Genomic DNA, 25,144 nt, shown 5'->3' with positions numbered 1-25,144 from the left:
TCAGTACCAAATTAAAATAAATTTTTAAGTCCAATTCCTTTCTTCTCGCAAGTCCTTGTTTAAAGTCTGATTGTTCAAAGTTTAAGTACTCACGGGTGCTTATTTCAGAAGCCAAATTGTCCCAGGAAAAAGGCAGCGCTCTCTGGCAACGGCTGTGCGGCTTCGCTCCACAGAAATAGCAGTTGACTCACAGCACCGCACCACTTCCCCCTCTTCACTTCGGAGCCTATTAGTGGGTTCCTTTGCGGGTTGGGGGCGCGCTAAGGGAGCCCGCCGAGTCCCATGGTCACAGGCTTCATCCGCATGTGATTTTTAGCTGGGTCCCCGCTTCGCCGTAGCGGACGTAACGGAAAAGACCCGTTTCACGCAGAGCTAGTCCCTCAGAGGGAGTCCGCCATTGCCGATGGCGCCACCCCGGAAGTCCTTGCTCTAGCCATTTCCTTCTCTTTGCCTTTAAAAATCAACTGTACCACTTTAACCTTGTCCTTTCCAAATCACATCAACTCACCACCCACAACTTCCTACTGAGGAGCAATCACCATTGGGACTACTGCAAGGGAAGAGAGAATGTTTAACCGTTTTGCTCTCTGTCCTATATTTCTGAATAACATTGTCACACACACACACAGCTGGGGAAAGGAAGGTTTTCTTTCTCATGTACAGGATGCCATTCAGATTTCAGATGTTTGGAAGCAGTTGTTATTCTGCTTGCAGTGACTGGGTGCTGCTAAATCACCCATATCTACCTGAAGGCACCCTACGTTAGACTTCAGGTCTTCAGCTTCTGGGTTCATATATTTCTTTCATTTCCTCCAAAACATTACACAGCAGAACACATTAGTGTCATGACATTCTCTCTTCCAGCACCCTCACTTCTGTCTCTGGTATTATGATGATACCAGTGCCGTCATTGTGATGCGAGCAATGACCTCACAAGAGACCAGGCTTTGTGGAGGGCTCTGACTGACTGCAATGAGAAAAGCACACTCTGATGTTGCTTCAGCCACAACCAACCTTGGACTGAGCCTTAAACAGGGGCAACATTTCTGTCTCACTTGTTAACTCAACCTTTATGGCCTCTTCAAGTTACAGGGGACAGGCCCATTTTAGCAGTCTTTTACTCTGAGGGAGCAGGGCAGACGCCGGTTGTACTGCAGCTTTTGTGATGTGGTCCTTGGAGCCAGGAACGACCATGTGACATGTTTGGGCTGCAGGCACACTGCAACTGTGGGCTCATTTTGTGGATGTTCTTCTGGGGCCTGTTCAGCCTACAATTACCCTTCTGATTCTATGAATCCTCAGTGCCTAAAGAAGAGGAATCAGATCAAAGAAACATCACAACAGGTGTGGACAATATGGAACACCCTGAACAATATGGAGGTACAAACAAGAGTCAAGTTTTAATAGATGTTAAAGGCGAAGGAGGGGTGTGGTTGCCATTTCCAGCAGTAACCATGCATTTACCTCGACAGCTAGTTTTACACTAACAGATAAAAAGAAATTCATACCCTCCAACATTTCTCCAATGAAAATAGGAATGATTCCATCATCATCATCATCATCAGTTTAGTATTTATACCCCACCCGTCTGACTAGGTTGCCCCAGCCACTCTGGATAGCTTCCAGCATATAAAAAAACAACAACAACATAATAAAACATTAAACATTAAAAAACTTCCCTATACAAACAAGGCTTCCTTCAGATGTCTTCTAAAGGTTGTATAGTTACTTATCTCCTTGGCTCGGGGGTCTCTTAACTCCATACCCTCCAACATTTCTCTGACAAAAATAGGGACTTCCTAAGGAAAAATGGGGCATTCTGGGATTAAAGCAGAAACCAAGGTGGCTTCTGTAAATCTAGGACTAATCCTGGGAAATAGGGACACCTGGAAGGTCTGGAAATTCAGAGCACAGGGATGGCAAGCTATGCTGTGAAGCCTAACTGAAAAAGGGTGGGGGAGGGGAGGCAGGCAAGACTATAATTTAAGGATGTGAATGGAATGAATATGGTCCCATGGCGCTTCATGAAAAGGAAAGCAAGGATGTGTGTGCCTAATGACCTAAACCCACTCATTAGGATTATGGTTGTGGATAAGCACAGCAGGCCTTATCATTAAATCTACTGCCATCGTTTCCCAAAATACTTAAATTCATTGCAGAAGGGTTATAAAGTACTTCTAAGTGGCTCTTAAAAAACACGCATGCATGCACATGCACGCGCACAGACACATGGACTCACTCTCTTTTTTCTCTTTAATCCAAAAACAGAAAGCAGCGTAAGTCATTGAATTTACCAAGTGCATTATCTGAAGAGCCATTTCTCTATATTTTCATGTATATATGCATGTCTTTTGTTCAATAATGAAACAAACAGGTTTCATTTTTGCCTTTCCTTTTCCCCTGTCAGGATCTGAATGTGAGAGTTACATCCCTCATTAATGACTCATCCCAGCTAATCTCTATTCTATTCATAGCTTCGCACTGTCTTCTTGCCACGGCTTCCCTTGCCGAACCTATTGTTTCAAACAGGGGGAAAGGCTGTTCTGAGCTCCTGTGGTGTGAGGACATTAGAGTGCCTTGACTCCCCCCTCCCGTCTTACCCGCAATCATACCCTTCAAAAACATCAGAAGAAATTGAAGCTGGAAAGAAATTGGAGGCATTTAAGCTGAGGCTGGATGGCCATCTGTCAGGAATCCTACATTACAGATATTGCATCAAGCAAGGATTTGGACAGTATGCCTTTTAAGGATGCGTCTAACTCTGTAACTCTACGGTTCAAGTTAGGGGAAAATGTGCCATAAACAAGCTTGCAAAAGGTACATCAGATTCAAGGAAATGTTGTTTTGAGGCTGGTGTGATTATCTGACTCAGCATGCTAGCCACATCATATTGCTCCCCAAAACTGTGCTCTAAACATTGGTCTCCTATTTTCAACAGCACACACATCTTGGGGATAAATGTATAGAAAGTTAAAAGGCTTAGAAAATAGTTGAACTTCATGCACCCCTAAAACCTGTGTTAGGAAGGCATGTATTCCAAAAGACAGTGAAGAATCCATTAAATTAAACATTAAATGAAATATAGAATCATAGAATCTTAGAGTCCACCACCTCTCGTGGGAGGCTGCTCCACTGCCAAACAGCTCTTAGTGTCAAAAAGTTTTTTTCTGAGCATTTAGTCAGAATCTCCTAACTTGAAGCCATTGGTTCAAATCCTGCCCTCCAGAGTCCTCAAGTTCTACCTCTCCAGGAAAAAACAAGCATGTTCCCTCTTCCATGTGACAGCCCTTAAGATCTTTGAAGATGGCTATCATATTACCTCTTGGTCTTCTCTTTTCCAAACTAAACTTACCCAGCTCCTTCAAGCGCTCCTTGTAAGGCTTAGTTTACCTTAATCACATACCCTTAATCATCTTGGCCACCCTCCTCTGCACACATTCCAGCTTGTCAACACTCTTCTTAAATTGCAGTGTCCAGAAGTGGACACTGTATTCCGGGTGTGGTCTGATCAAGGCAGAATAGGGTGGTACTATTATTTCCCTTGATCTGGACACTATACGTCTGTTGATGCAGCCTATAAAAGCATTAGCTATATACTTACTACTGCTGCTGCTTCAACAATATGCAAAGTTAAACATATTGGCATAAAATAAGTGAATGTGACAGGAAAACCAGCACCAGACCATAAAAGGACAGATCCCAAGTAAGCTGAAAGAGGTCCGCCAACATAGGAGTGGCAACACCAGATGACACATTGTCCAGGCTTCAAACAAATATGGCACCAGCCCTAGCTATATGCCTTTGTATCAGTAAAAGTTGCCCATATCTCTCGTGCTCTTGGGTAACCTTCTTCTCCTTAAAATAGGAGTGGGTAACTTTTGGCTCTCAATACGTTGTTGGGCTGCAACTCCTTCCTGAAGGAGGGAAAATGAGTTTTTAAAATAGTAGTCTACTCCAGGTTGCCAGGTCACGTGACTGAGCCAGCCCAAGCCCCCATCCCTCAAGTCTTGCCTCCAGAATGCCTCTTTTGTGGGGCTTATGCTAGCCTCATCTCATCCAGCTGAGCTGGAATGAGCAAGTTACGCTGGTGTATCTTCAGTTGAGCTGGGTTTGAGGACTTAATGCTGGCTGAAATTAAGTTTTGCTGCATCCTAAGCTGCTCATCTCATTCAGTCTTGCCCCCTAAGTCTATATTTTAAGAGGCTTCTTTGCTGGCCTGGTTGATCTGACCATAGTTTTCTTCTTTAGCAGACCAGGGGCATATAGACTGACTCCTAGTACATGTGGGCTTCCAGCAGGTTTCTGGATGGGAACAGGTGGGTGGACTTGATGGGCCTTCAGTCCAATCTAGCAGGACTGCTCTTATGTTCCCAAATCCCTAATTGTCATGCCTCAGTTTCTCAGATCAGGGCCCACTGCAGACCACCTCTTTGGAATATTCGGCCTTGCATAAGTATTAGTTGTTGTTTCTACAGCATGATGTTTCCTACGTAGGACATGAACCTAAAGATAGACTTCCTGGCCATGGTTCAAGCCCTCCTCAAGACTGTCACTATGGCACAGCAAGCCCGAAAGAAAAAGCTTGGCAGGACCAGAAGCTACACAAAGTGTCTGCTTGTAAGTATTTAAAGTGCAATCAGTGTTGGTGTCCATCATGAACCAATTAGATATTATCATCCTTGCTTCTTTACCACCATAGCCTACAAAGCTTCCTTCCCACTTCTTGGTGAAATGTTTGATGTGCCTTGTATGTTGTGCCAGACTAACTATAGTGGGGTGGCTTAGCTATAGTTTGTTAAGGGCACTGGGAATTATAGCTCTGTGAGGGGTAAACTACAATTTCCAAGATTCTTGGGGGTAAGCAATGTGCTTTAAATGTATGGTGTATGCTGCTGCTTGTCTGGGGCTGAGTTGCAGGAGTTTTCATTTTAGTTGTGGCACTGAAACAGAACTTCCCACAAGTTCCAAATTTTGGCTATGTTTTGGAAGGCTGCCATCTGATTTTAAAGTTGTTTTAAAAAAATCCAAAATCCAAAAACCTGAGGAATCTAGTTCTTAGTTCTTACAAAACATGAGACACAGTCTCTCTTGTTTGTTTAGATCAAGGGTAGTCAACCTTTTTATACCTACCTCCCACTAATGCATCTTTCTTGATGGTAAAATTTCCCTACCACTCACCAGTGCTCGATGGAAGGAGAATTCAGCTCGTGCTGAGAACACCCTACCGCCCACCTAGAATCCTGAAACGCCCACTAGTGGGCTGTAGGGATCAGGTTGACAACCCCTGGTTTAGATTCACACACCCCATCCTCTGAAAATCCTGGTTTGTAGCAAACTAAATTTTACTCAGAGTAGATCCACTGAAATTTATTAGTGGATCAAAGTTAGTCTACTCTGAACTAGGATTGCATATGTGGGAATGTTCTGGGGTGCAGGAGAGGATATATTGTGGGATTATATCCTTATCCAACTTGTGCTAACAAGTTCCCAAAATATCAGCAGAGTTTATAGACATTCCCCTTTAAGTTCGCAACGGTAACACTTGCACAGGTTCACTAGAACCTCTATAATAATTACTCTGGTAATTTCCCCTTTGTTCCCTCTTGAAATACAAGACACAACACAGTCTTTATAAAAGTATAAAAGAGTTTACTCACGTTCTGTTCACAATATGATCCTAGAAGGCAGACAGCTTAAAAAGGTTCAGAATCTATCTTGTAGCAAGATAGTCCTTATCTCCTCTCTTGGCTGGGAGCCAAGGGAGCATCCTTAGATGTTTCCTCATCGAAGGAAAATGGCAGAGAGAGAGAGTGGCTGCCTGCCCTGTGCTTTTGTCATTACCTGCACAGGTGAGGCCACACCCACCTCTGGTCACATGCGGAGGAAGTCCGTCCCCAGGAAGTTTACCTGCTTGCTGGACAGACACCCCTCCCCATGTTCTAACATGTACACTCTAGGAATGTTGTCATTGACTGCTCCTGTGTTTACATCCCACAGCATATTGGTCAATGTGAGAATGAATAAATTCAGTTGACTTTAACAGTTGAATGTATGGGCTCACAGAATATTAATTTCTTAAGGAAGAGAAGCAAACTCCCCCTCCTCCTCCACTTCTTCCTCTTCTTCTTCTTCTTCTTTTATTGCCACTTGGTGCAGGAACATTCCACAGCAGCAGACTTCCTTTATTTCTCATCCAGTCCCTGTGAGAGCAATCTAAAATCTGTTTCCAGTGGTTGACTTGCAATATGAGTGAAGGCGAAGAGATGGCAGCCCTGGAAGTGAATACATATTAATAAAGCTGACAATCTCGCATGAATTTCCAAACTGACTAGAAACATTTCTTTCTTTATCTTGGGAAGAAAGAAAATACCGAAATTACCTATACAAATCCCAGGGAAGTCTTAATGAACACATAAGAACAGCAGGCCAAGAACTATAATAATGGGCTGAATTTTAGTCCCTCACTGGGATTCCATCAATGCTTATTAAGCACCTGTGAGAGGCAAAGAGAAAGAGAGAGATCTTAGCACTGTACGCTGTGTCGAGAATTTTGAGAGTTTAATTAGAATGGTAGAATTGTAGAGTTGGAAGGAATCCTGTGGGTCATCTAGTCCAACCCCCTGTGATGCAGGAGAAGCATCTGGGGCAGATGACCACTCAACATTTCCTTGAAAACCTCCAATGAGAGAGTCCACCACCTCTCATGAGAGTTTGTTCCATTGTTGGCGATTCCCTCGAATAGGGTCTATCACCTCACAAGAAAGAAGAAGAAGAGTTTGGATTTGATACCCTGCTTTATCACTCCCCTTCAGGAGTCTCCAAGCGGCTAACATTCTCCTTTCCCTTCCTCCCCCACAACAAACACTCTGTGAGGTGAGTGGGGCTAAGAGACTTCAAAGAAGTGTGACTAGACCAAGGTCACCCAGCAGCCCCATGTGGAGGCGCGGGGAAATGAACCCGGTTCCCCAGATTACGAGTTACGAGTCTACTGCTCTTAACCACTACACCACACTGGCAGGACTCCCCCCCAAAAATAATAATAATAAGGAAGTGCCTTCTGTATACTCAGGGAGCAAATTTATAAATGAAAATAAAAAGTGGGAAAGTGGGGGGACCTTTCGAAACAGCCTGACAATGATCTGAGCTTCCAAGAGGTATGGAATAGTATGTTTTTTGTGGGATGTAAAACTGCAGCCAAGTACAACATTCCTACAATGGACATGTTAGGGGATGTTTTGTACCACTCAGGAGAAGACTTCCTGTTTCCTCCTGAGCTGGGAAAGACTTCCACTACATATGACTTGAAGAGGGTGTGGTTTGTTGTACTAGCATGGAGGAGCACATGGCCTCCATGTTCTGATCAATGTGTATTCTCCATTTTGTGTTCCTAAGAGTTAGGAGAAGTGACTGCTGATTCGCAGTCACTTGAGACTATTTCCCTTATGGGGCAGTTCATGTAGATATATAGTTATGTAACCTAAGCCTGCCTTCAGGGATCTATCTGTGAACCTGAATGAATCTGTGAGTAAACTTCTTTTATATTAAGTTTAATCAGATTCTCATGTCTATTCTTTTTAAGAGGGATTAGAAGGGATCTTACCAGGAATCTTAAGTAATGAGGCTCAGACAAGCCAGCAACAAGCTAACCGCTGTGTAATTTAAAAAGGGGGATGTTTGGAACTCTGCTAGGATATGAAACTTGCTAGCACAAGTTAGGAAGGATATGATTAAATAGTATATCCTCTACTACCTCCCTAATCATCCCCACAGATTTCAATTAGGAAAGGTGGGGTGGGGTGGGGAGAATGAAAGAGCCCACTGAACATAGGGAGAAATCCTGCAGTAAGATCCGCTGGGCTGAGTGGGTTTGGGATCCAGCAGATCTCTGGCTGAGTAGGGAGGTTTCTGGCATGGGTGGGCTATGTTGCCAAAATTCCCCACCCTCAGATCATTCAGAAATACAGTAGCGTTATTTCCCTCATCCTGTCTCAGCCTGGACCCAGCCAGCTGAGCCCATCCCAGTGGTTCTTGAAGAAGAAGAAGAAGAAGAAGAAGAAGAAGAAGAAGAAGAAGAAGAAGAAGAGGAAGAGGAGGAGGAGGAGGAGGAGTTTGGACTTGATATCCCACCTTTCACTCCCCTTAAGGAGTCTCAAAGTGGCTAACAATCTCCTTTCCCTTCCTCCCCCACAACAAACATTCTGTGAGGTGAGTGAGGCTGAGAGACTTCAGAGAAGTGTGACTAGCCCAAGGTCACCCAGCAGCTGCATGTGGAGGAGCAGGGAAGCAAACCCAGTTCACCAGATTACGAGTCCATCACTCTTAACCACTACACCACGCTGGCTCTCTTGAGTCAGTGTAAACTTTGAAAAGCGGGTGCAGCAGTTGGACCAGAGGGGGCTTATTGGGTTTTCGGCCTCAGCCCCCAAACTACCTTGACCAGCTTTAAGAATTGTTGGTACTAAAGGGTTAAGAGGTAACAAGTCGCTCTAATCACTGAGCAGCTGGAAGTCATTAAGCATCCAGGAATGTGAGTTAGTTTGTATAAATAGTCAGTTCACCCCTGTGTTTTTTCTCTTCCCCACCCCTGACCTGACTCGCAGACTCAGTTTGTGGCTATGGGCCTGTTTGCTAATATGAGTTAAGTTTAGAGTAAAGTTTTCTTTATGCCGGAGATAAAAGCATGTGTGCTTTATCGCCAGGGTTTTTTCATTTGTAAATAAAGTTTTTATTTCCTGAGTTCCAAAGTGCTTGCTCCAGGATTCTTCATTGAAAGGTACTGACTCTCCTGCCTTCTTCAACCGCTGCACGAAATTCTCTGCTGAGATAAGATCTATGGCGTTGGAAGTGCACTGGACGTTTACTTAACATTAAACTAATTAAAGTTTATTGGACAAGAATTATGCACCTTAACTTGTGGGGAAAGAGCAGCAAATGTCCTCAGTAGCAAAATGTCTTGGGCCAGCCTTCCTGAAGCAGCTTTTATCTGCAGAGCCGATAAAGCGTGTCCTCCCTAAAAGAGGGCACATGTTGTGTTGAGACCTGGAGACTGACCTTCTTGTTGTGGGTGGGTATATTGGACAGCCACAACACCCAACTAGTAGGTCCCTTGTTGCTGGGTTTAATCTGGCCAATGGAGTGCTGTCTCAATGGATTGAGAGACCTATAAATACCTATGCACATGACCCAGAGCTTCCTCTTTTGGTTCGTGCATCAGAACACCCGCCCACCTCTCCCTATGTTTAGGGCTGTGTGCTTGACCTTACTATGCCGTCGTGTGTCGTCTGTCATTGGGACAGGGGCACGGCAGGAATTTCCCACCCTTGGCTGATTGGCTGTTGCCATTTGGGTTTCGCCTGCCGCGTAGCAAATTGTCACAACTTGTAAGGTTGCGGATAGGCACTGTTTCAGGTGATAGGGATGAGAGAACGTTCTCTCCATCCCTATGTGAAAGGTATTCCGTTCAAGGTATCCAGGGACTCAACTTGGTTTGGTCAACCCCCAAGAGTGGGTTGTGCCTGTGCCTGAGTCCAGGGGAGCATCTCGGGAGTGGACATAGCCTGTACCCATGCTTTCTGCCTGCCTCAGGTGTTCACCCTTGGCTGACCTATGATAGAGCTCTGGGTCAGCGCTGCCTGCAAGGGTGCAGGGAGCTAGTCGAACCAGAGCTTATGCAACCACTCACTTTCTGTAATCAATAAAGTTGTGGCCTAAATTCTGCCAAAAACCAAATTAAAATTTGAGTCAAATGTACTTTTATTTAGGGGGGAGGTCTCTGGGTCTGAACACGCAAAGACAGCTGTGAGAAAGAGGGTCTTATGGAAAACACCATCAAAAGCAGAATAGATAATGAAATTGATGGACTATGAAGAAATGGTGAAGCTGACCGGGAAAATCAGGCACTGAGAGGACATTAAATCTAGTAAAGAATGGCATAACTTTATAGAGTACATCAAAGATCACTGTAAACAATTAAAAACATTAGCAGGATGAATATAACACTTGTAATTTATAACGACAAAGGAGAAAAATAGAAATGTAATAATTTAGGTAAATGCAATTAGCTGCAGAAAAAGGAAGGGAATTTTTGGAAGTCAAATACTATGGTGTTAATATAAACAAGTATGTGTGTGCAGAAAATTGTTTTTGTTTTGAAATTTTGATTTAAAAAAAATTTAAAGGGGGGTGCCCTGCAACTTCAAATTGCAGATTTGACAGCTTGATTGTTTTTAAACTGGCTGGGGTGGGCAGGTATGTAGAAGACCAAGAAGAAGAAAACCTAAAACTATACATAACATGTAGGAGATCTTCTTTCTGTGTCATTCACTGCATGTATGCTACAAGCGTATATCCAGAACGTGGGGAAAAACCCTATGCAGTTAAAAGGAGAACTGCATTGGAAATGGCACATTTTTTAGTAACCACTTTTCTATACTCCGTGGATACAGAATGTTGGAATGTGGCCACAGAACCTAAATGTTTCAGCATTGTTAATTTATCAAAATGTGAAGCCTCTGCTTGTGAAATCCTAAGGGGAGAAACATTTCCTGAAAACCTCTACTTAACTTGGAAAAAAAAAACCCAACCAGGCTGTTTTTCAGTTCCCTCGCATGACCTATAAAGGGATGGAAGTGAGAAATGACAGGTTGGAAGCAGACAAATTTTATATACTGTGGGACCCAAGTGGCATGGGGTTTTCTCATAGACTAGGGCACCTTTTATCTTCAGGTCTGCAGTTCACATGAGGGTCAGGCTGGCAGCGGGCAAACTAATTTTCTGCAGGCAGATGGTTAGTGACCTTTGCAAAGGGGATCGGTGCTTTTAGCCTATGGACTTAGCGGGCAGCATTTTCCTCTAGAGTGGTCAGTAAAGGCGACCCTAGTCAGAAATCTGAATGCTAAGGTTAAGGCTGCATCATGTGAACTTCCCTACTGCACTAAATTATTATTCTTCCAGGACATTAGAGAAGGACATCCTTAGACACATCAGTACTCACAACAGTCCAAAATCTCCCCCACTCCCACTTCTGCTAATGCTTCCTTTTCGACCTTACTGTCCCCTGGAAAAAATAAACCTCTTTGAAAAACTTCAAAAGTCTTGGCTGAAGCCACACTAAGATCCTCAGTTTTGATCCTGTGTTTCTGAGCACAATTCAAAGTGTTGGTGTTGACCTTTAAAGCCCTAAATGGCCTCGGCCCAGTAGACATGAAGGAGCGTCTCCACCCCCATCATTCTGCCCAGACACTGAGGTCCAGTGCCAAGGGCCTTCTGGTGGTTCCCTCACTGCGAGAAGCAAAGCTACAGGGAACCAGGCAGAGGGCCTTCTCGGTAGTGGCGCCCGCCTGGTGGAACGCCCTCCCATCAGATGTCAAAGAGATAAACAACTACCTGACATTTAGAAGACATCTGAAGGCAGCCCAGTTTAGGGAAGTTTTTAATGTGTGACATTTTAATGTATTTTTAATCTTTGTTGAAAGCCGCCCAGAGTGGCTGGGGAAACCCAGCCAGATGGGCGGGGTACAAATAAATTATTATTATTATTATTATTATTATTATTATTATTATTATTATTATCATCCTGTGCTTATCGATGTGCAACTCAATATTGGCTAATTTGTCGGCATGTCTTCAAACAAGGAAAAACCAAAATGTCCCTCTGTTTTGCCACCCTATGGGATTGATCAATGGTGGCTGGTTCTCCATGGGACTGGTGGGGTTGATGGCAGGAAGCCCAGTGCTATTTTTCTAGAAAAAGAGGTGCCGGAACCCACCCTTGTACTATTATAACGGCAATGGCACCCACCAGAGAGGTGTTGGAACTGAGTTCCTGTGAGTTCGAGCTGGAACAAAAGCCCTGACAGAGCCCATCAGGAGGTGGAGCCAACTAATTCTCATATTGCTCCCTTCCTCCTCCCTGCTGAGTTCTACCATGGCAGCACCAAGACAGTGTGTCAGGATGCTCTCAGCAGGTTTTCAAATTATACACAGCTTTTCTTCAGGTTTTGATTATAAGAGCAAAAACTAAACATCTAATAGTCTAGATAGAAGCAACTGGGTAGTCAGGCTGATGCTTACCTGGCTGCAGAAGTTTACTGGCCATTGCTGTTGGCATGAAGATAGTCTAGCCTGAATGCAAATATGCCATTCTGATGTCATATGTGATGTCACAAAAAAGGATATGCTTTGAGTCTTGGTAAAGCCAAAAACAGTTAACAGACTGCATCTCAGCACTGTCAAGATGGATCTCCATAATAGGTGATGAATAGTTTTATTTAAGGGGTATATTAACTTTTACCATTGGGGAAAAGTTTTAGATTGTTTTGCCAGTTTGTAACCCATCAGGTTGAGGCAAATAAATATACAGTCACAACCCTGTACCCATCAAATAATCAACCTGATGTGTGACTTTGGGACAGATTCATTTGGGACTGATTCATACAACATTTCTATCTTCCTCCTCCCTGGAAGGGTCAGGATGGGGAGGTGGTCCACCATTCCTCCTCCTCTGCCTAGACACAGTGCTGACAGACATTGCCACCTCCTAGAACAGGCAGTGTCACCCCTGGACTGGTGTAAGAAAGAAGGCAGGCAAGGGAGGGCAGACTGAAGCTGGTAGGACAGTGTCCAATAATTTACCAAAAAAATATCTACCTCTACTGTGAGTGGCAAGACAAAGAGGACCTTTTTTGGCTATTTTTCAGAGGTGGTGGGGTGGAATAGGTGAAATAAGGTGCTGGGGTTTTTTTGCCTTCAATGTATGTAGTATGACCAGGGCTTTTTTTCATCCAGAATACACTGGAACTCACTTCTGGCATCTTTCAGTTGGGTACCACTGCCATTATAAGAGAACAAGGGAGGCACACCTGGTGAGTTGTGGCACCTCTTTTCTAGAAAAATAGCACTGAGTATGACTGTCTCCTTCTGAGCATAAAGAGGGAGGGACAGAGAAAGAGAGAGAGAGAGAGAGATGCTGGCTTTCATATTCTCCCAGAAATGCATGCTTGGTAGGCATGTGGCATAATTCCTTAGGTTGTCGCAGCGTTGTGGAGGTGGAGTGGTAGCAGGAGCTCTTCTCTGACCATTACTGCCACTACAGGCAGGATCATGCAAAAGTTGTTACTATTTAAGAAATTAGAGAATGTCACCAGAAACAGCATTCTTACAAAGGAAGGTGGAGCAGGAGAAGAAAAGATCAGCTGCTGCCACAATGGTCAGCTCTTAAGCAACTCTTTCTTTCTGACCCTCTTCCTCTGCTGTTATTGTCTTCTTCTTCTTCTTCTTCTTCTTCTTCTTCTTCTTCTTCTTCTTCTTCTTCTTCTTCTTCTTCTTCATAAGCCTGCACCACCAACTGAAACATGCAAACCTTAGGTGCTTTCGCATACTGAGAATTCTGACTCACAGCCATCGGTTAAGTCCTCACACAGCAGTTAAACTAACTTTCACCGGAACAGACAGAAAACTTTCCACATCAAATACATTACAATACAAACGTCAGGACACATTACACAATGCCCATTAAAACATAATTCAGATAAACAGGATTTTACAGCCATCTATGTTACTAGTATCTTCACGACTGTGGATGCCATAGATTAATTGTACATTGAAGCTAAAAGAAGTGATAGCAGCTTACTTCCCACTGTTCCCTGCAAAAAAGTAATTTTAAAATAGCATGATGTAGCCAAAACTTTTAAGTCCCATTTCCATGGGAGACCTGAACTAAGTGTCCTGCAACTGGGTGCCCTCTTCAGGTTAAGCCTTCTGTTGTTGGCAGGGGTGTTTTCAATGGAAAAGGACGGAGCTATTACCAGATACCATGCCATCAATGTCAATAATCTCCATTCTGAAGTTTCTTCAGATAAGCAGTCAGCCCTTCACATAGCCCCTTAGCAAAGAAGCAACAAAGGCAGAACAATGCAGGCTGTCATTGGAAATAATAGCAAAAGCAACCTCTTTTCCTGATGCCTAGATTCAAATGTGCAGTTTTCGGAGAGGCGAGCTGAAGCACTCAAATATGCAGCCCGCAGAAGCTTTCCTTATTTACCCCCTGCTGCAAGACTTCATTCCAAAATGACAACTTGCACAACACATGAAAAGTGTCACTCATGGCACAATATTTCAGGGTATGTAAAAATTTCATATGGAAGCGCAATATCCCAGGGTCTGAAACTAGGAATCATCGTCCATCAACCTGTGCTGTAAATAATCATTAAATGCAAAATACCCTCTCCAGCGGCGGCATATAATAATAGCATTGCTGTCCTTTTATAAGCTCGAGTCTGGATCCCAGGTACATTTCAGTCACTAAAAAGTTGCCAATTCATTTCTTTTATGTGTTTTGCTCATATGGAAATGAACAGAAACAGACTCCAACAACACAGAATGGCCATGCTAAGATGAGAGTTGAGCCTTTATTTCTTGGAAAATAATATTCTATTTTTAAATATATATTTTTAGCTACTGAACTGCTGGAGAATTTCAGTCCTTCCCCTGGAAAAATACTCAGAAAAATGGCCTCCCCATTTGCACCATCCATGATTTTTAGATGTAACTGTGGATCCGGTTTTAATATTGTTTTGTAATATTGTTATGCACAACTCCAGCCTTTGAGCAGTGCGAGATTCCAGGTGTGCATACACCTTTGGGACAATGAGAGACGGTGGAGACTGTGGTGTTTTTATGCTGTATGGTTTATATATAACCTGTGCCTACTCTGGAGGGGGCTCTGAGCATCACATCCAAATTAGTGCCAGCTTCTTCCAAAGGAAGCAGCATCCCTGCCCTGCAGTGTGCCTGTCCCCAAGAATGGTCACATCCCACCTGTTCTAATCTTGCTAACCTAAGCTCTGGTCATTTGTAACACAGAGAAGCCCCACTCATCTGCATTCTCACATCTGGTTCTTTGATGCTAAAGGATCATTAACCCCAGGTTCTCTCACCTCAGAGGAAATTAGGCCAACTCCATTACTTTTGAGCCCATGTTAACTTCAAAGGATTAAGGATATGTGGCACCCTGTCCAGCACACAGGGTCTGACTTAATTAGCCATCAAAAATGCTAATTAAAGGATTGTCAGGGACTATCTCACATGAGTCTGGCTATCACCTCAACACTCCCCAAACCTTAATTAAATTCTAGTACCTGTAAATCTATAACAACATCTTAATATTGTAGGATAATATCACAGAGCTTCAGTATGCTGATGACAACTTAGTGTGTGCACACTCAGAGGACGACCTCCAAACCATCCTAAATATCTTTGCAGAAGCTTACGAAAAGCTTGGCCTATCACTCAACATCCAAGAAAACCAAAGTGCTGCACCAACCAATACAAAACAACCCCTCTGCAGCTCCACAAATCCAACTCAATGGGTAACATTGGAAAGTGTTGATCACTTCTCCTACCTGGGCAGCTCTCTTTCCACAAGAAAAGATGCTGAAATCTAGCACCTGAGCTCTGTGAATGCAACTTTCTCCCGACTGACCAGGACATTTGCAGGGAAAGCAAAATGTTGTCTACAAAGCTATTGTACTACCAACCTTACTGTATGCTTGTGAAACATGGACCACTTATAAATGACATCTCCAACTCCTTGAAAGATTCCATCAATGGTGTCTCCAAAGCATTTTACACATCACTTGGGAAGACAGGTGAACTAATGCCAATGTACTGGAAGGAGCAAAGATCACCAGTGTTGAAGCAATGATTCTTCAACATCAACTTTGTTGGACTGGTCATGTTGTGCGGATGCCTGATTATTGTTTTCCAAAGCAACTACTCTATTCTGAACGTAAAAATGGAAAGTGTAATGCTGGTGGTCAACCAAAAAGGTTGAAAGACTCTCTCAAGGCAAATCTTAAAAATGTAGTATAAACACCGACACTGGGAAACACTGGCCTGCAAGAGCTCCAATTGGAGAACAGCCTTTACCAAAGGTGTCATGGGCTTTGAAGACGCTCAAACTCAGGATGAAAGGGGGAAATGTGCTAAGGCATGCTTGGAAAATCTTCACCGTCATCAATTTCCACCCAGAAACCTATGTCCCCACTGTGGAAGGACGTGTGGATCCGGAATTGGCCTCCGCAGTCACTTACGGACTCACTGTTAAGATCATGTTCATGGAAGACAATCTTACTCGGCTACAAGTGATTGCCAAAGAAGATTTTAGGAGGAAGCAATAGGCTTAGCCTTTACTCCATCTAGTCACCCTCTCTCAGCTCTTCTAATATGAACTAACTAATATGAACTATGAACTAATATGAACTAACTATAGTTTCATTTAACAAAAGAGAGGGTGTTAACAAATTTCACCTCCCTGAAAAAATAAGTCAGCTGAATGCTGCCCACCCCACACAATTATGATGTCCACAAATAGCATGAAAATGTTTTGGAGGCCATTTTTGTTTAGTACTAACTAAAGTCCTAAATGGCCTTGGCCCAATATACATGTTATGTGTGCCGGTGTGGTTGCTCGAGAGAGAACAGGCAAGACTCCCACTGGTCTTTTCAAGGCTTTATTATCTGTGCAAAACATTTACAGTGCAGAGCGTCTCAATTCCATGTCTGCTCAGTCGCTAGGAGAATCTGGGAGTGGGTGGTCCTTAAACTTTCCCCAGCAGAGCAATCTTTTGACCCCCATCCTACGCCTCCCCTCTCTGCGCGTAAACCAACTGCGCAGAGAGGGTGTGGGCAAAGGGGGCCTGCCTCCCCCCCCCGGCTTTGCTCAGGCTCGGTGTTGCGGTTCTCTCTTGCATCTTCCGAGCCCTGCATCCCTTCCCCACTGGAGGCGGGGCTTCCCTCCTCGTCGGAGGAAGAGCTGCTTCTCACGATCTTTGAAGGCTCCCTGTAACCCAACTGCCCTTCCACCTGTTGCCTCTGAGCTGATGGCAGTTCCCTGACAATACCTGAAGGTGTGTCTCCACCCTTATTGTTCAGCCCACCTCCGAGTGCCTTCTGGTGGTTCCCTCACTGCAAGAAGTGAAGTTACAAGGACCGTCTTGGCAGTGGCGCCCTCCCTATGGAATGCTCTCCTATCAGTTGTCAAGGAGATAAATAACTCCAAAACATTTAGAAGGCCTCTGAAGGCAGCCCTGTATCAGGAAGTTTTTAATGATTGATGTTTTATTATGCTTTTATATGTAAGGGAAGCCACTCAGAGTGGCCGAGGAAACCCAAGCAGATGGGTAGGGTATTTATTATTAATAATAATAGTATTAGAATTATTATATGTTCCTGAAAGTCCATATACTACTGTTCCAGAAAAGGTGGGCTTCTAACACAGGTATTCATCTGTCTTATTTTTAACCTGCTTTTCCTGGAAGTAGTTCAGGGTGGTGTTCAAAGTCCTAGTATCGTGTACATTGGGTAAAGGCTGCAGCTTTGGCACAAAGTCATACCTCCATGGTAGAGCATCTGTTTTGGATGCAAAAGGCCCCAGGTCAAATCCCAGGTAGAGATGGGAGAGAACCCTGTCTGAAATCCCAGAAAGCTGCTCCCATTCATGGTAGATGATACTGAACTTGATGGACCAATGGTCTGGCTCAGTATAAGACAACTTCCTTAGTTCCTGTGAAATAATGTTATCTTCACAACTATAAGCTTAGGCTGAGCAATAGTTACTGATCCAAGATCATCCATTGTGTTTCATGGCTGAGCAGGGAGTTGAACCCATTCAGCACTTTAACCATTACAGCACACTGCCTCAGAGCATGGGGGAACCAGGTTTCTTTTGCTTTGTTTAAGCATTTATTAGCTACATTCTCGGTCCCCAGTGCAGAATCCAAAAGCAGCACTCCGGTTAAAACAAAGAAACAATTGCAAACCGTGAAAGATGCACAAAACGGCAGAAATACAAAATCACCCATAAGCAGCCACAGTCAGAACAGAATAGAAGAGAATAAAGCAAATTCAAAACAAACACAGCAGTTAAACACACATTCAGTCTTCCATTAGGAAACCCATTTGAAAAAAAAGCTATCTAATAATAACTTGACTTTAGAAAGCCATCAGCATGTGGGCCGATGGAAGCCCCACTAGCAAGAGCATTCTATTATGTAGTTGTCTCGGCAGAAGAAGCCAGGCTATGAAACCCCTGCGGTCTTCCCCTCCCAAAAGGGCAGGATGCATTGCAGAACCTTCACTGCAGATGCAAGGAAAGAGGAAAGTGCATATCAGAGATGCTCCCCAAAGTCCGCAGGCCTCAGATAAGTCTGAAAAAGTCAGAACCAGCACTTTAAATTGAGCCTAGAAGCAAAGTCAGAGAGCTTGAGCTAAAATAGGAATTGCATGCTCTTTGAGACTAGTATCTGTCTGGAGGAAGGCCACAGCTTCTAACCGTAGCTTCCAAGCCACCTTCAAAGGCAAAAGGCAGCCCCTTTGGCCTGTGCTTGCAATGCCTATACAGAAAGAAAGTAATTTATTGGGTAGAACAGAGAGCACAAGTGAGAGAGGTGGCATACAATCCCTCCAACCCAAATGAGTTTTTCTTCTCAGGTCCACAGTACAATGAACAGCTAGATCAATAACTGAGTGGCAGGAACTGTACGCTGAATGCCCCTTGATCTGAGATACATATTTTTAGAATATTATCGAGAATTTGTATAAACTAGGGCACAAGGAGAAGGGGACGACAGAGGACGAGATGGTTGGATAGTGTTCTCGAAGCTACCAGCATGAATTTGACCAAACTGCGGGAAGCAATGGAAGACAGGAGTGCCTGGCGCGCTCTGGTCCATGGGGTCACGAAGAGTCGGACACGACTAAACGACTAAACAACAACAACAGCAAAGTATCCTGCTTCTGATCTTTCGATGCTGGGGGTAGGGAGAGGAAGCAGCTGCCAGAACAATTTGTTTGACTGATTCAAAAAAGCAAGCAAACAAAAAACTCTTGAGGGGTGTTCTTCACAATGGAAAGATTCCTCACTGACTCATCTTCCATAGGGCATCTTTTTTATGCTGTGGATCTGGCATGCACTGTTTTTTGCAGAATGTGAAATAGTAGTTTTGGGCTACGTTTTCTAAAAGAAATGTTTTTTAAGTGCAAATGATGATGATGATGATGATGATAATACAATAATATCTTTTGCTTCTATCTAGTAAAGAAAGAGTAATCACGATTGCATTACAAGTTGCCAGCAAGAATTTCAAGTGAAGGCATGGAGAATCCCTACATTATGTGGAAAACTCATGTGGTTAAGATACTATCTCATTCAGTAGTTTAGTGAAGTTGCAAGACCGAGGTTCTCTCAGGCTGCAGTCCTACACAGTAAGCCTGCAACTTACGTGGGAGTTACATTCCAGAGATGGTGCCTAAAGCCAAAATCCCTTATAGTCAAAGCACCTGGGATGCAATGGTGAGTAGGACTGCCAAAGTCTTTTTTCCTAGATGTCTGCCCCCTTTCCACCCCCCCTTTTATTTTTATTTATTTTTAAAATTGCCAAGCATGTAAAGTTAAATGTGCACAACTTAAATGTGCCTATATGGGCTTATCATATACTGACTTGCTTGTCTAAGTCATATGTATGACAGAGGGAGATATGCACTTGCGTAGATATATTCATGTGGCTGCATACATGTGAAATCTGTGCATGAGAGTCTGTGACTGAGTTACATGTGTGTCTAGTCTTATGCCTGAGTTAAGTGTGTGGGTGGGTGGGTTTAGGACAATCAGGAGTTGGCTGGGGACACACTTCGAGCGTTGCCGATAGCATCACTGCATGCAGCTTACCATAGTGTTCCCCATCTTTCTAACGTGAGGAAGCTTGTGGGCATCTGGATTGTGTGGAGTACCTAAACACACATTTTCCTAAAGAGACCTATTGATAAATATAAACATGGGGTGTTTCAGAACAGAGGCCTCCAGACCCTCCAGAAAGTAGCAGACTTTGGGCTTTCAAATTTCAGTGGCACCCTGTACGACACAAAAAATTAGTGCCACCTCAACTCTTGGGCTCCGTTCTACAGCATTGTTTTGGTGCCCCCTGAAGCATGGCACCCAGTGCTACCCTAAAACTGCCTCTGCTCCCAATGTTGCTGAACAGCTACCACCAGTACCTGCTCCTTTTATAGGGCCTTGGACCCTGCCTCAGTCTCCTTGCTGGCCCAGTTTGAGATGGTCAGGTGACTGCTTGCTCTGAATTGAGGCCTCACCATCCCTTTCACCTGGTGATGTCTAGGAGTTAAAGCAGGAACAGAAGTTTCACGTGAGGAAAAATATTAATAATTCCCCATCTGCTGTCTGAGCTGGGGGTTATGTGCCTTAGTTTTAAGTCAAGGCTAGAGTGTCATGATCGTCTAACTTTAAGAGGATAATACTCTTAAAGTATTAAGATAATACACATAAAGATAATGAGGAAGGGTTGTAGCTCAGTGGGAAAGGAAGCTCCCTCCCTCCCGGTTTGTTGGTGAGTGTTGCTGTCACGCTGCCAGCAGAGGCTCTTGGAAGTGACTTGTGGAGAAGATGGCACTGGCTGAGGTGAGCTCCCGGGAACATGGAGGGGGAAATGGCTGCTGCCGTTGCTGCTGAGCGGCTAGACTCGCTGTCCTGCTTCACCTGCCTGGAGGTGTTCAAGAGCCCTGTGAGGGTGCCCTGCAGCCAGGCATTCAAGGAGTGTCTTAAGCCAGTTTGTGGAGTTTGTCACAGTACCCTGCCTCATGGCAGCAGAGCTTTCAAAGTGGAAAAGCAAATTGAAATGACAGTGGCAGAGAATCTGCTTTTCATGCTGAAGGTTCCAGGTGAATTCCCCGACAGCTTCAGGCAGAACTGGGAAAGTTGTACTGCCTGAAACTCTTGAGCTTCTGCCAATCTGTGTAGACAGTATTAATCTAGAGGGTCCATTGATCTGGCTCAGTACAAGGCAGCTTCCTATGTGCCCACATTCTGGAGAATTTAGCAAAGTGAGGCAGTTCTCAGTAAAAGGAACACATGGACTCCAGCAGCCCCATGTCTGCAACAAGGCCTTTCGATTCTGCTCCTTCTTGACCTAGGGCTGTTTTCTGCAGTGGGCCTTCTCCTCAGCAATCATTTTCCTGTAATAAAAGGGATAAGGTTACTTCAGGAATGAAGTTAATTTCATTAAGCATGAATTCTAGAGCAAGATTTCCCCAGGTGAAGAATGCTTTTGGTTCTCAAGTGGATTGTACTGAACGGGCCTTGACCTTAACATTTTCACATAATTCTCCACTCCTTGTCCCCCTCTCAGGAAACCATGACCTCTCATGATATTCGTCAGATTCCAAGCAGCTGAAACACCTCATAGCTGGCCCATGACAGTACCTCAGATGCAAAGGACTGACTATTCACAATGGCCCATTCTAAATAAAATAAAAATTCTTAGTACCATTGGATTAGTCTCCAGAAACCTTGATAATTCTGGACACAATCTGTTGTGCCCTGGAGAGAACTTCCTCATTAATTCTTGCCACAATGTGTCGGTAACACAACAGGGTAGTGTTCTGGATGTTATGCTGAGAGAAGAAAGGCAGAAGTTATCTTTAAACATCTGCTAGATTTACTAAGAAAATTGCTTGAATTTTGTAGGATGGAGACATTAGAGGTTTAATTGATAAAACTGAACTAATACTGAGAAAACAAGTCTTGTTCTCAACTCTAGAACCTGAAACAGAAGAAGACAATGCACGTACTTATGTAACCTAAGAAAACCTTTAAATAACAATTATCTTTTTAAAAAATCTCTTCCCTAAATTTTTTTTATTTTAAAAAATTATTATTATTATTTTGAGCCACCCCTCTTCCAAATGTATATGCAGTGTTGCATCACAAGACATCACCCCCCAAGAGGAATTCTTATGGAGTGGGGAGATGACATCTGTCAAAACAGCTCCCCTGTTACTAGGACTCCAGGGAGCAGCAAAAATGCTGTTTATAGTTAAGACTCAAAGGGATAAACACCAACAGCAGGAAATGCTACCTGAAACCTTTCAACACATTCCCCCTTTTTTACAAAACCCATCCCAAAACTCACCATTGTGGGGGAAGATTTTGTCTTAATCCTAACTCACATCCTTATCCGATTTAAGCAGAGAAAGATTCTATCTTTCTACTCCAGGGGTGACAAGACTGAGGTTTCTGGCATATGCTTCTCATTTTACTTGAAACATGAGGTCTACCAGCTAGGACTAGGTACAGAGTAGCAGGACCATGTACACTAAGAATTAAGAACAAAGGGGTCTCTGAGCACATACTCAGGCCACTGAATTGTTTTCATGAAGGGAACAAAGACGATTTCCTATCCATTCTTAAGGAAATCACCCCTGAGTGCTCACTGGAAGGACAGCTCCTGAAGCTGAGGCTCAGGCCAGTGAATTGTTTTCATGAAGGGAACTAAGATGATTTCCTATCCATTCTTAAGGAAACCAGCCCTGAGTGCTCACTAGAAGGACAGATCCTGAAGCTGAGGCACCAATACTTTGGCCACCTCATGAGAAGAGAAGACTTCCTGGAAAAGACCCTGATGCTGGGAAAGATTGAGGGCACAAGGAGAAGGGGACGACAGAGGACGAGATGGTTGAAGAGTGTTCTCAAAGCTACCAACATGAGTTTGACCAAACTGAGGGAGACAGTGGAAGACAGGAGTGCCTGGCATGCTCTGGTCCATGGGGTCACAAAGAGTCAGACACGATTAAACGACTAAGCAACAAGATCATAGTCCTACCATTCAAAAAATAAACTGGTGATGAACTATAAATTCCCATTTTGGACATAATGACTAACTGTGGTTTCATTAAACCAGTATGTAAGGAAGAAGGAAGGGGGAGACAAGGAGATGGGAGGGAGTGTGCCTAACTATGGTTTGGCAGGTTGCGGATCAAAACTGAGCCTGAGTATTTTATAGCCTGTTAGGCAATAATTTGTCCGGTAGGCTATGTTTGCCTTTGTAGACTATAAGGTGTGAAAGTCTGGTTTATCGCATGATAATCTTATGCAGAAATTATTCTCTACAATTATGTAAAATTTGGATGGGCATAAGAAAAAGATCAATCTTATCAAAGAATTAACTAGATTAAGAATATTTTCAATCCATATCTTCGGTACTCCTCAGCATTATTTGCCATCACATCAGTAAATTTAAGGAATAGAAATGTACTTTGGAATCTAAGTTTATGAAATGCTTTATTTTGTGAACACACAAAAGCTCCATTTTGTCCTATTCCACTCCAAAAGTATTAAACTGTGCAGGAGGTTTAAAAGGAATCAAGAAATTCATGTACAGAATTCTGTTAGGGGGGAAAAAACATTTTCTGAGAACTATGAGCATGAATTTCTTGGATTATTTTAAACCAGATTAAGCGTTGGTTCACACATGATGCGACCTGTGGCAGCAAGGGTGGCATGCATGTATGAATGAGCCAACAGAATCAAACATCACAAACAGAAAGTCTTCTCTCACATCAGCTCTAAGATGAGCTTCTAACTAGAGTCTACTAACAGCCCACCTACACAACCTGTGTTGAACCAAGCCAAGTTCAGCTCATCCAACCATGTATAGCTTCCCAGAAGAGGCTGAATAAACACCTAGTTTTTGCCCTTCACTTGAGATTGCAAAAACAAGTACCACACAAACCATAATATTCTGCTAGTATTCTGTGCTGGGCTTAGTAAAGCGGGAAATCTCCAACTGTTGAGTCATCTAGTGGTGAGAAATTAGAGCCTGCCACACATGCTAAATGTGACCCATAGTTCTTCCTGAATGCTTTACCTTTCTGATATTATGCCTGAAAAGGCTCTGTTGAAAGGGTTGTCCTCTGTACATTTCTCAATGTACTTTTCTTGGGGGGGGGGGGAGCACTCAATGTGGTGAGATGCAACCAGTCCAACTGTAAAAGCAATACGCTAGAAAGAAGCATGGACTGCTCAATTACTCTGTGCTTCCTTGATATGCTGAATACATACTACTATGTGTGTGTGTGTGTGTGTGTGTGTGTGTGTGTGTGTGTGTGTGCATAGTTCCAATAAATTATTTTCTCAAAAATATAAGGGGAAAGTGGTTCTCTCTCCAAGTCCTATCCATCCTATGCTATGCTCAGAGAGTATATGGTCATTGTAGCAGAGATAGGAAGCTTGTTTAGCATCTAGCTCTGCAATGGAAATCTGCTGTGATTGAGGAGGAGGAACGTTTAATTGAGAAGAGCATTGTAATGCCTGTTCTTACCCAGCTGATATACAGTGGTACCTTGGGTTACATACACTTCAGGTTACACACGCTTCAGGTTACAGACTCCTCTAACCCAGAAATAGTACCTCAGGTTAAGAACTTTGCTTCAGGATGAGAACAGAAATCGTGCTCCGGCGGCGCAGCAGCAGCAGGAGGCCCCATTAGCTAAAGTGGTGCTTCAGGTTAAGAACAGTTTCAGGTTAAGAACGGACCTCCAGAACGAATTAAGTACTTAACCTAAAGTAGCACTGTACTCCTTAAGGAGAGTGGGAATCTCATAAGATTTAAATTCCTCTGCTGCATGAATACACAGAGTGTTGAAATAAGAATAGCGAAAGCACAGCTAAGAAGCTCAAATCATATATATGACTGACACCCTTCTTTGGAAATTAAGCCAATGTCCAGACTTGAACATTCAAAAACTTTACTTGCAGAAACTTACAGATGAATTAAAACATAATGTTTACAGTCATATGCTTCTCGAAACATGGGTTAACAGTCTCTTCTTCTAATTTCCAAACAACTGTATTTTCCTCCTCTGAGAGCTCAGCACTCAGCCTTCTGTATCTCAGTTGGCCATCCCGTGCAACTCTTATGAGAGATTTCCACTTTTACCTTCTCCTGTAGCTTTAATCTCTTTCTTTAAGCAGAGAAAATGCACTCCAACACTGTTCAACTTAGCAGTGTTCACAGTGGATTTCAAAACACAGCCATCCTGCTTCACATAGAATGGAACCTCTCCTTCATGAGGTACCTCCCATGTGACCAACATTAGTCAATCACATGAGAATGACTAGATAACTCTCTAGAATTCACTTACCAACCAGTCAAATTTAAACACATAGTAATGCATACAAGCATCTACAATTTCAGTGAATTAAATCACTATACTTAACACACAGTAGGTCCTTGTAGCAACACTCTGAGCTGTTTTATGACCTTTTCATTACATCAGCGTGGAATTCAAGAAT

The 25,144-nt window shown here is 43.4% G+C and overlaps 4 long non-coding RNA genes across 7 annotated transcripts in view; 3 read left to right on the top strand and 1 right to left on the bottom strand.

The window, feature by feature from the left end:
• The first annotated feature begins 940 nt into the window (after positions 1–940).
• On the top strand, positions 941–6,316 carry LOC308593944. Of its 2 annotated transcripts, none has more exons than XR_014011120.1 (3): positions 941–1,380; positions 4,495–4,617; positions 6,157–6,316. It is a non-coding gene; the product is annotated as an uncharacterized lncRNA (long non-coding RNA). The 2 variants fall into 2 exon arrangements; XR_014011121.1 differs by having other exon boundaries at positions 4,476–4,617.
• Positions 6,135–25,144, bottom strand: part of LOC308593943 — a 195,014-nt gene continuing 176,004 nt past the window's right edge. For both annotated transcript variants that reach the window (XR_014011118.1, XR_014011119.1), the window contains exons 4-5: positions 6,380–6,493; positions 6,135–6,272 (exon numbers count right to left, since the gene is read on the bottom strand). This is a non-coding gene — a long non-coding RNA (uncharacterized lncRNA). The remainder of the gene's footprint in view (positions 6,273–6,379; positions 6,494–25,144) is intronic.
• Positions 12,219–21,599, top strand: LOC308594034. Of its 2 annotated transcripts, none has more exons than XR_014011249.1 (3): positions 12,219–12,252; positions 19,095–19,351; positions 21,201–21,599. It is a non-coding gene; the product is annotated as an uncharacterized lncRNA (long non-coding RNA). The 2 variants fall into 2 exon arrangements; XR_014011250.1 differs by lacking the exon at positions 12,219–12,252 and adding an exon at positions 12,785–12,863.
• On the top strand, positions 21,628–22,706 carry LOC308594069. Its single transcript, XR_014011288.1, has 2 exons — positions 21,628–22,207; positions 22,316–22,706. It is a non-coding gene; the product is annotated as an uncharacterized lncRNA (long non-coding RNA).

This window comes from Podarcis bocagei, assembly GCF_964188305.1.
Source record: "Podarcis bocagei genome assembly, chromosome: 8".
Classification (NCBI taxonomy): domain Eukaryota; kingdom Metazoa; phylum Chordata; class Lepidosauria; order Squamata; family Lacertidae; genus Podarcis; species Podarcis bocagei.
Note: the sequence above shows the minus strand (reverse complement) of the source record. Positions and strands in the feature narration are given on the sequence as shown.